The following is a 10,765-nucleotide window of genomic DNA, read 5'->3' as shown; positions in this document are numbered from 1 at the left end:
CATTGTAATGCATACACATTGTCACATTTACACGCTGTCATGCATACACATTGTCACACATACACATTGTTACACGTACACGCTCTCATGCATGCATATTGTAACGCATGCACATTGTCATGCATACACGCTGTCATGCATACACGCTGTCATGCATACACGCTGTCATGCATACCCATTGTCACAAATACACGCTGTCATGCAGACACATTGTCAGACATAGACGCTGTCATGCAAACACGTTGTCATGCATGCACATTGTCATGCATGCACATTTTAACGCATACACGACGTAATTCATACACATTCTCATGCATACACATTGTGATGCATACACGCTGTCATGCATACACATTGTCAGACACACGCTGTCATGCAGACACATTGTAAGACACAGACGCTGTCAGACACACATTCTGTCAGACATACACATAGTCACGCATACACATAGTCACGCATACACATTGTAACACATACACATTGTCACGGATGCACATTGTCATGCATACAGTCTGTCATGTATGCACATTCTCAAACCTACACATTGTCATGCATACACATTGTCATGCATACACACTGTCATGCATACACATTGTCACACATATATGCTGTCATGCATGCACGCTGTCATTCATACACCTTGTAAAGCATGCATATTTTCATGCATGCATATTTCATGCATGCATATTGTCACACATACACGCTATCATGCATACACATTGTCATGCATACACATTGTCATTCATTCACATTTACAAGCATGCACATTGTCACACATGCATATTGTCACGCATACACATAGTCACACATACACGCTGTCACGCCTACAAGTGTCACACCTACACAGTGTCACGCCTACACAGTGTCATGCATGCATATTGTTACACATACACGCTGGGTGCATACACATTGTCACACATACACGCTGTCATGCATACACACTGTCATGCATACACATTGTAATGCATACAGGCTGTCATGCATACACATTTTCATGCGTACACATGGTCACGCACACACATTGTCATGCATACATATTGTCATGTATACACATTTTCATGCATACACATTGTCATGCATACACATTGTCATGCATGCACATTATCATGCATGCACATTATCATGCATGCACATTATCATGCATGCACATTATCATGCATGCACATTATCATGCATGCACATTGTCATGCATACACATTGTCATGCATGCACATTATCATGCATGCACATTATCATGCATGCACATTATCATGCATGCACATTATCATGCATGCACATTGTCATGCATACACATTGTCATGCATGCACATTATCATGCATGCACATTATCATGCATGCACATTATCATGCATGCACATTATCATGCATGCACATTGTCATGCATACACATTGTCATGCATGCACATTGTCATGCATGCACATTATCATGCATGCACATTATCATGCATGCACATTATCATGCATACACATTGTCATGCATGCACATTGTCATGCATGCACATTATCATGCATGCACATTATCATGCATGCACATTATCATGCATGCACATTGTCATGCATACACATTGTCATGCATGCACATTATCATGCATGCACATTATCATGCATGCACATTATCATGCATGCACATTGTCATGCATGCACATTGTCATGCATACACATTGTCATGCATACACATTGTCATGCATGCACATTATCATGCATGCACATTATCATGCATGCACATTATCATGCATGCACATTATCATGCATGCACATTGTCATGCATACACATTATCATGCATGCACATTATCATGCATGCACATTATCATGCATGCACATTGTCATGCATACACATTGTCATGCATGCACATTATCATGCATGCACATTATCATGCATGCACATTATCATGCATGCACATTATCATGCATGCACATTATCATGCATGCACATTGTCATGCATACACATTGTCATGCATGCACATTATCATGCATGCACATTATCATGCATGCACATTATCATGCATACACATTGTCATGCATACACATTGTCATGCATGCACATTATCATGCATGCACATTATCATGCATGCACATTATCATGCATGCACATTATCATGCATGCACATTGTCATGCATACACATTATCATGCATGCACATTGTCACACATACATTCTGTCATGCATACATGCTGTCATGTATACACATTGTGATTCGTACACATTATCATGCATGCACATTGTCATTCATACACATTGTCATGCATGCATATTGTCACACATGCACGCTATTATGCATACACATTGTCACGCAGGCACATTGTCTTGCAGGCAGATTGTCACGCAGGCACATTGTCATGCATGTATATTGTCACGCATACACATCGTCACCCATACACGCTTTCATGCATACATGCTGTCATGCTTACACACTGTACTGTGTACACATTGTCATGCGTACACATTGTTATGCATGCATATTGTTACACATACACGCTGTGTGCATACACACTGTCATTCATACACATGGTCATGCACACACATGGCCATGCACAGACATGGTCACGCGTGCACGCTGTCATGCATACACACTGTCACACATAAACGCTGTCACGCATACAGTCACACATACAGTCACGCATACAAAGTCACGCATACACAGTCACACATACACAGTCACACATACACAGTCACACATACAGTCACGCATACATGCTGTCATGCATACACATTGTCACGCATGCATGCACATTCTCATGCATGCACATTTTCACACATACAATAATAAAAATAATAATAATAATAATAATAATAATAATAATAATAACTAGTGGGACCTGTGGAAATTCCACAGCAGCATTTTTCCTATGCAATATATTGTTGCTGGGCATGCTGTGAGCGTTCTATTGAGCATGAATGAATGCACAATCATATTATTCTACTTTTTTTATTAAAACTGTACTGCACCCTTACTAAAATAATAACTTTGATATATTTCATAGGCTGATTATTTTATTACAAACACACCGGTCAATTAACTCACATTTTATCATTTTTCATAATTATTGAATATGTTACTATGTTCGACAATAATTTTGCATAATTTCAACCCACAAAAGCCTCTCCCTTTACTAAAATAGTAAATTTGATATATTGTATCGGCTTATTATTTTATTAAAAAACACAACTATTAATTAACTCACATTTCATCATTTTTATTTTAAATATTTCTTGGATATAGTACTAATTTTGACAATGATTTTTCATCATTTAAACTCACTATGTCGCACACCTTACTAAAATAATAACTTTTATATATTTTCTAGGCTGATTATTTCATTACAAACATCAACTCACATGTCATCACTTTTCGTAATTCTTGGATATGTTACTAATTTCGACAATCATTGTTCATAATTTATACCCACATTATCGCCCTCTCTTAATAAAATAATAACTTTGAAATATTGTCTGGGCTTATTATTTTATTACAAACACACTAATGCATGAAATCATATTTAATCATTTTTCATAATTCTTGGATATATTACTTATTTCGACAATCATTTTTCATAATTTTAACCCACATTTTCGCCCTTCCCTCTTTACTAAATAACTTTGATATATTGTCTAGGCTGATTATTTCCTTACAAACACACCAATCAATTAACTAATATTTCATCATTTTTTCGTAATTCTTGGATATGTTACTAATTTCGACAGCAATTTTTCATAATTAAAGCCCTCCTTATCTTCTTCCCCTTTACTTATATAATAACTTTGATATATTGTCTAGGCCGATTATTTTATTATAACCACACCAATCAATTAAATCACATTTCGTCATTTTTCGTAATTATTGGATATCTTACTAATTTCGACAATAATTTTTTTATAATTTAAACCATCCCCGTCGCCCTCTCTTATTAAATAATACTTTGACATATTTTCAGGGTTGATTATTTCATAAAAAATATAACTATCAATTAACTCACACTTCATCATTATCTTAATTCTTTGATATGTTACACATTTCGACAATTATTTTTAATATTTTTAACCCACAATATCAACCACCCACTAAAAACATAACTTTGATATATTATCTGGGATGATTATTACATTTCAAACACACCAATCAATTAACTCACATTTCATCATTTTTCATAATTCTTGGATATGTTACTTATGTCGACAATCATTTTTCATCATTTTAACCCACATCATCGCCCCACTTACTAAAATAATAATTTTGATATATTGTCTGGTCTGATTATTTTATTGCAAACACACTAATGCATTAAATAACATATCATTTTTCATAATTCTTGGATATGTTACTAATTTTGACAATTATTTTTCATAATTTAAACCATCCTTATTGCTCTCTCTTACTTACATAATTACTTTGATATATTTCCTGGGCTGATTATTTTATTATAAACACACACGATTAACTCACATTTAATCTTTGTTCATAATTCTGGATATGCTACTAATTTCGACAATAATTTTTATAATAATAATAAAACTCACATTATGCCTCTCCCTCCTACTTATATAATATATTTGATATATTGTCTGGGCTTATTATATCATTACAAACACACCAATCAAGTAACTCACATTTCATCATTTTTCATAATTTTGAATATGTTACTAATTTCGACAATAATTTTCATAACTTTAACCCACTATGTCGCTCCCCCTTACTTAAATAATAACTTCGATATATTGCCTGGGCTGATTATTTCATTACAAACAAATAAATTCTGGGTATTCTCATAGCATATATGTTTCACCTATCTTATCCAATCCCGGGTGACGCCGCATATTCTGCTAATATATATCGTTCACCTATCTCATTCGATCCCGGGCGACGCTGGATATTTTGCTACTATATGTTTTCCACCTATCTCATTCAATACTGGGCGACGCTTTCTGATAGTATATATTTGTACATCTCATTCAATCCCTGGACTGACTTCATGTCCGCCACCTCACTGTTGAAAATATACATTAAATAAAGTAATGTTTTAATCGTAAACTGTTTCAGCCATTTCCGGGACTGACTTTATATCCCCAACCCACTGCTAAAAATATACATGAAATAATGTAACGTCTAAATAGTAAACTGTTTCAGCCATTTCCGGGACTGACTTTATATCCCCAACTCACTGCTAAAAATATACATGAAATAATGTAATGTCTAAATAGTAAACTGTTTCAGCCATTTCCGAGACTGACTTTGTATCCTCAACCCACTGCTAAAAATATACATGAAATAATGTAATGTCTAAATAGTAAACTGTTTCAGCCATTTCCGGGACCGACTTTATATCCCCAACCCACTGCTAAAAATATACATGAAATAATGTAACGTCTAAATAGTAAACTGTTTCAGCCATTTCCGGGACTGACTTTATATCCCCAACCCACTGCTAAAAATATACATGAAATAATGTAACGTCTAAATAGTAAACTGTTTCAGCCATTTCCGGGACCGACTTTATATCCCCAACCCACTGCTAAAAATATACATGAAATAATGTAACGTCTAAATAGTAAACTGTTTCAGCCATTTCCGGGACCGACTTTATATCCCCAACCCACTGCTAAAAATATACATGAAATAATGTAATGTCTAAATAGTAAACTGTTTCAGCCATATCCGGGACCGACTTTATATCCCCAACCCACTGCTAAAAATATACATGAAATAAAGTAATGTCTAAATAGTAAACTGTTTCAGCCATTTTCGGGACTGACTTCTTATCTCCCATCCTACTGCTAAAAATATACATTAAATAATCTCCAAGACGTAAATGGTTGCAGCCATTTCCGGAACCGACTTCATATTTCCCACCCCAATGTTAAAAATAAACATTAAAGAAAGCAATGTGTAATGCATAAACGGGTTCACCCATTTTCGGGACTGATTTAATATCCCCCACCCCACTGTTAAAAATATACATGAAATAAAGTAATGTTAAAATCGTAAACGATTTGAGTAATTTCCGGGACTGACTTCATATCCCGTAACCCACTGCTTAAAATCTATTTGAAATAAAGAAATGTTTAAATCATAAACTGTTTCAGCAGCTTTTCGAAAGTAATGCATAAAAAACATTAACACGGTTAGGGATTAGGTAACCATTGCTTCAACATGTGAATGTCTGAGTATACTATAAGTTTCAGCATTCCAGTGACTTAAATCCCCCGACTTTTTGGCCTTGGTTAATGGAGGAGAAATCCTTCATTACTGATACAATTCTTATTTTTGTTATTGACTAGAAAGCCCCTTTTGGGGAGCTGGTTTCCCCCCTATATTTTTAACCGACCTCATGTCCAATTCCGCCCTTGTTGGGAGGCAAGTAAAAAAAAAATGTAAAAAAAAATCAGAACGGACATTTTCCAGGGCATTTTATAATTAATCAGGAGTAACATTTCCAGGGCATTTTGTAATTAAATCAGAAACAACTTTTTCCGGTTACTTTTTTAATATTAAAACTTTGTTACATTAAACATAGTACCTATTCACAATGCCTCCCCACGGACATCTAAATCAGGGTCATTTTTTTAACGTGGAGAAAAAATTGTCTTAGTCGTAAAGGATTTCTCTTCCACTGAGAGAGAAGAAACTGAAATGTAGCACCTGAATAACAGATACTACACTTTGATCTTAGCCAAAAGGCCAAGAAAGAGAAATCATTTTTATTAGCTTTGCCTCAACAGCGACACCATTTTTTTTTTTTTAATATTTCATCTTTTCAAGGGTGGAAAGGTTTATTTGGAATAATATTCCACTTTTTGGAATATTCCACTTTCCTTTTTTAGGGATGCACAGCATGATAACGGATAGAGCGATAAGCGTAATAATATAATGATAATAATAATAATAATAATAATCATCTGTATAGAAGACTGTGAAGGACACGAAAAAAGTACTAGAAAAATACATAATGCAAAACACTGAAAGGATAATTATGACAGCGAGAGACACTGAAAAAAAAAACAACAAAAAAGAAAACAGAGAGACAAATGACAAAACGAGAAAAGAGAAGTGGGAAGAGAAACAATTCCACGGAAGATTCCTAAGAATGACAAAAGATGAGAATAACAAAAACACCTGGACATGGTTGCGAAAAGGACATATAAACTGAGAAACTGAATCTCTAATAATTGCAGCACAAGATAACTCGATAAGAACCAACCATATCAAAGCAAGAATCGATAATACACAAGAAAACAGCAAATGCAGACTGTGGACAAAGAGACGAAACGATAAACCATATAGTAAGTGAATGCAGCAAACTGGCCCAAAAGGAATACAAAAACAGGCATGACCAAGTGGGGAGGGCGGTGCACTGGGAATTGTGCAAACGACTGCATTTTGAGCGTACAGACAAATGGTACTAGCATAAACCCACAACAGCACTCGAAAACGAGAAACAAAATCCTATGGGACATGGACATACAGACAGACAAACCCATCGAAGCAAGAAGACCAGATGTTGTAATAGTTAACAAGAAAGAAAAATCCTGTCAAATATTAGACTTTGCTGTTCCTGCTGACAGGAGAAACGAAGCAAATACACAGAGCTAGCCAGAGAGTTAAAAGGGATTTGGATGATGGAGAAAATCAAAATCGTCCCGATTAATAGTAGGAGCACTAGGAACAATTCCGAAAAACTTTGAAAAAAGAATGCCAGAAATGTGAATCAGAGGAATAACTGCAAAAGTACAACGACTAACGATAATGAAAACGACTGAAATATCAAGGAAAACCCTTGAATGCGGAGAATAATACAAGACAATATAACGAAGAAGCGTTACAGGGAATGAAGAACACTGAATCTGCATATCTACAAGTTCTCCACCCCCATCATGCATCACCCCCATAGTTTCACCGCCGCTCCTCCCAATAAAAAGTGACCCCAAAGAGCTGAGAAGGGTCAAGAAGGACTGAAAGACCGAGGAGAGTGCACCAGCCAGACCTCGGTTGGACAAGCGCAAAGAGAACTGGGACTTTGGGGAGACTTAGTGCCACTCAAATTCCAGAATAAACCAATGGCCACTGCCGGCGAGAAATCAATGGTAAGAGGCTGTTGCAATGATGCAAATTCATTTGCAAATGCTATAGAAGGAGATGGAGAGAACTGGACTTCTGGGAAGACTTGTCACTCAGCCTCCAGGGAACACCACAGGTTTCCAATCAGATCGTTAGTTGAATTGTGTGAAAGCTCCATGTGAGCCAATTATAGTAATAATAACAATAATAATGAAAACTTTGTAGATTAACACTCTCAGCTAAACCCCTATTCCAAAATGAAATATTACTTTTAAGTTAAATAGTTGGCTGAGCAGAAGAGAAATTATCTGGTGTTTTCTTTCTATCAGCTTTTTTACTATCAGTTTTCTTTCTATCAGCTTATCGGTGTATCTATTTATCTGTTTAGCTGTTTATCTATCTAAATATCGATCTACGAGGGGTGTGCAATAAGTAATGCCCCTGACCCACTTCCCATAGCAGTAGAGCAACGAAACTTGGCACAGTTATTAATATTTCTCTACATAGTAACCACCCAGAGTTATGCATTTCTCCTATCGTTTGATGCAGCTCTGGAGACTATTTTTTGTAGAACACCCCAAGTTGGTCCTCCAACCACGACGTGACTTCAGAAATCAAGGCTGCAGCATCTGGGAAACGCTTTCCTTTCAAAAACAACTTCATGGCTGGGAAGAGGTGAAAGTCAGAGGGTGCAAGGTCAGGAGAGTAGGGAGGATGGTGAAGGATTTCATAACCACACGCTTGTGCTTCTGATCTGGCGACATGCAAGTTGTGGCGTTGTCCTGCAGGAGGAGAGTACCTTTGCTGATCTTGCCCCACCTCTTGATTTTGATAGCTTCCTTTAATTTCCTCAAAAGTGAAGCATAATAGGCTCCTGTAATTGTGGTACCCTTTGCCAGGAAATCTGTCATCACTACTCCGTCCTGGTCCCAGAAGACTGTAAGCATGACCTTGCTGCACCCTTGCCTTCTTTGGAGGTGGTGAGTCCAAGGGCTTCCACTGCATTGACTGGGCTTTGGTCTTTGGATCTTAGTGATGAACGCAGGTTTCATCCTGCGTAATCAGTCTTTTGAAAAACTTTGATTCATCTTCTTGGCACATCTCCAAATTCATCCTTGAGCACTCGATGCGTTCTCGCTTCTGGAATGGTGTGAGCAACTGGGAATCCATCTGCCAGACACATTATGCATATGGAAATGGTCATGAATGATAGTTTCCACAGACTCTGTACTAATCTTGGGCTATTTAGCGAATAGTAAGGCGCCGATCTTCAAAAATGGCAGCCTCAACTTGACGGACAGATGCCTCATCAATGGCAGAAGGGGGGGAGCGGCGACCAGGTCTGGGAGCTGTCTCCACAGACTTCCGGCCATGTTTTAATTCACGATGCCAGCGTTTTACAAGGTCATATGATGGGGCATTATCACCATAAGTTTTTCATTTCATCAAAAGTCTCCTGTGGTGTGCGTCCTTTCAAATACAAAAACCGGATCACTGCTCGACATTTAACAGGCTCCATTTCACACCTGACTCAGTTCAAACACCTGTAAAACAGAAACCACAATGAATTTAGAGCTGTAATTTACCACATAACCCGTAGAGATATAAATCATTGCGCATACAAAATTTCAGTTAGATCGGACAAGTGGAAGTGGGTCAGGGGCATTACTTATTGCACACCCCTCGTATCTATTTACCTATCTATTTAACTGGCGAAGTAAACAAGAGATGTGAACTATGTTTTAAAACATGCCAAACCATGTCAAACTGAACTGATCAAGTTTGCGCCGGAAGGTCTGAACAGTTGACTGGTAGGACGTGTCGTCTGTCACGTGTTTCGATTTTCTGGATTTAATGTTGAGTTGGATTCTAGATGTACAACAGAGCGGATGGGTTAATGGGTCGTCCTCCACACGGGAGGGAGGTGACGTGTCTTTATTCATTTTTATTCTTTAGAAAAAAAATATTTTCCCGGTAAGTCATAGCGAGATTTATCAAAAAAGTTAGTTTTGTTTTAGAAGCAAAACATCAACTTCAGTTCCATTCAATAATGAACGCGTTTTTTAATATGTAATTTTATGTTTATACGTAAGAATTTTTATACGTTTTTATATAAATTTATAAAGATTATTGTAAAAATGAAATTTATTCATGAAAAAAATATTTCCCCGGTACGCAACACAAAGATTTATCAAAAAGTTAATTATGTTTTAGAATAAAAACATTGACTTCAGCTCCGTTGTTTTGTTTTTTTAAATGCAATAAACGTGGGTTTTCATATGCACGTTTATGCTAAATCGCTAGATAAAAATGTAAAAATAAATTGTTTTATTTTTGGAGAAGTTTCTTATTATGACGGAATGGAATTTGGTGCACATGCGTACTTTTTAGCGAACCAAAATGGCGGATTGAAATCTGGCGTACTGGCGTCCAAAAAAGAATTACCCAACGATTGTTTTGTAAAATAAGAAAACAGTGTAGAAAGAGAATAGTTAAGAAAGACCGTCCTATGTCAAGAATGAGTTTCTATATAATAACATACTATTTCGAAAAGCATTTTCAATCAATTGTCATTTATGTCATTTATGTCATTTATTTATGCATTTCTACGAGCGTTTGTTTAATTTTCAATTTGGAGCGGTTCTCAATGGTCGTTCTGCCAGAGTTATTAGGCACCAATTTTTAAATTCTAACTCAAAGAAGAGACACTAAG

The 10,765-nt window shown here is 36.6% G+C and overlaps 1 pseudogene; it reads right to left on the bottom strand.

The window, feature by feature from the left end:
* Positions 1–6,546: 6,546 nt before the first annotated feature.
* LOC145244101 (U2 spliceosomal RNA) lies at positions 6,547–6,688 on the bottom strand (annotated as a pseudogene).
* Between the last annotated feature and the right edge of the window lie 4,077 nt (positions 6,689–10,765).

This window comes from Euprymna scolopes, chromosome 22 (genome assembly GCF_053919585.1).
Source record: "Euprymna scolopes isolate OS-2025 chromosome 22, ASM5391958v1, whole genome shotgun sequence".
Taxonomy (NCBI): domain Eukaryota; kingdom Metazoa; phylum Mollusca; class Cephalopoda; order Sepiida; family Sepiolidae; genus Euprymna; species Euprymna scolopes.
The sequence above is the reverse complement of the archived record's forward strand: the minus strand, read 5'-3'. Positions and strand labels throughout refer to the sequence as shown.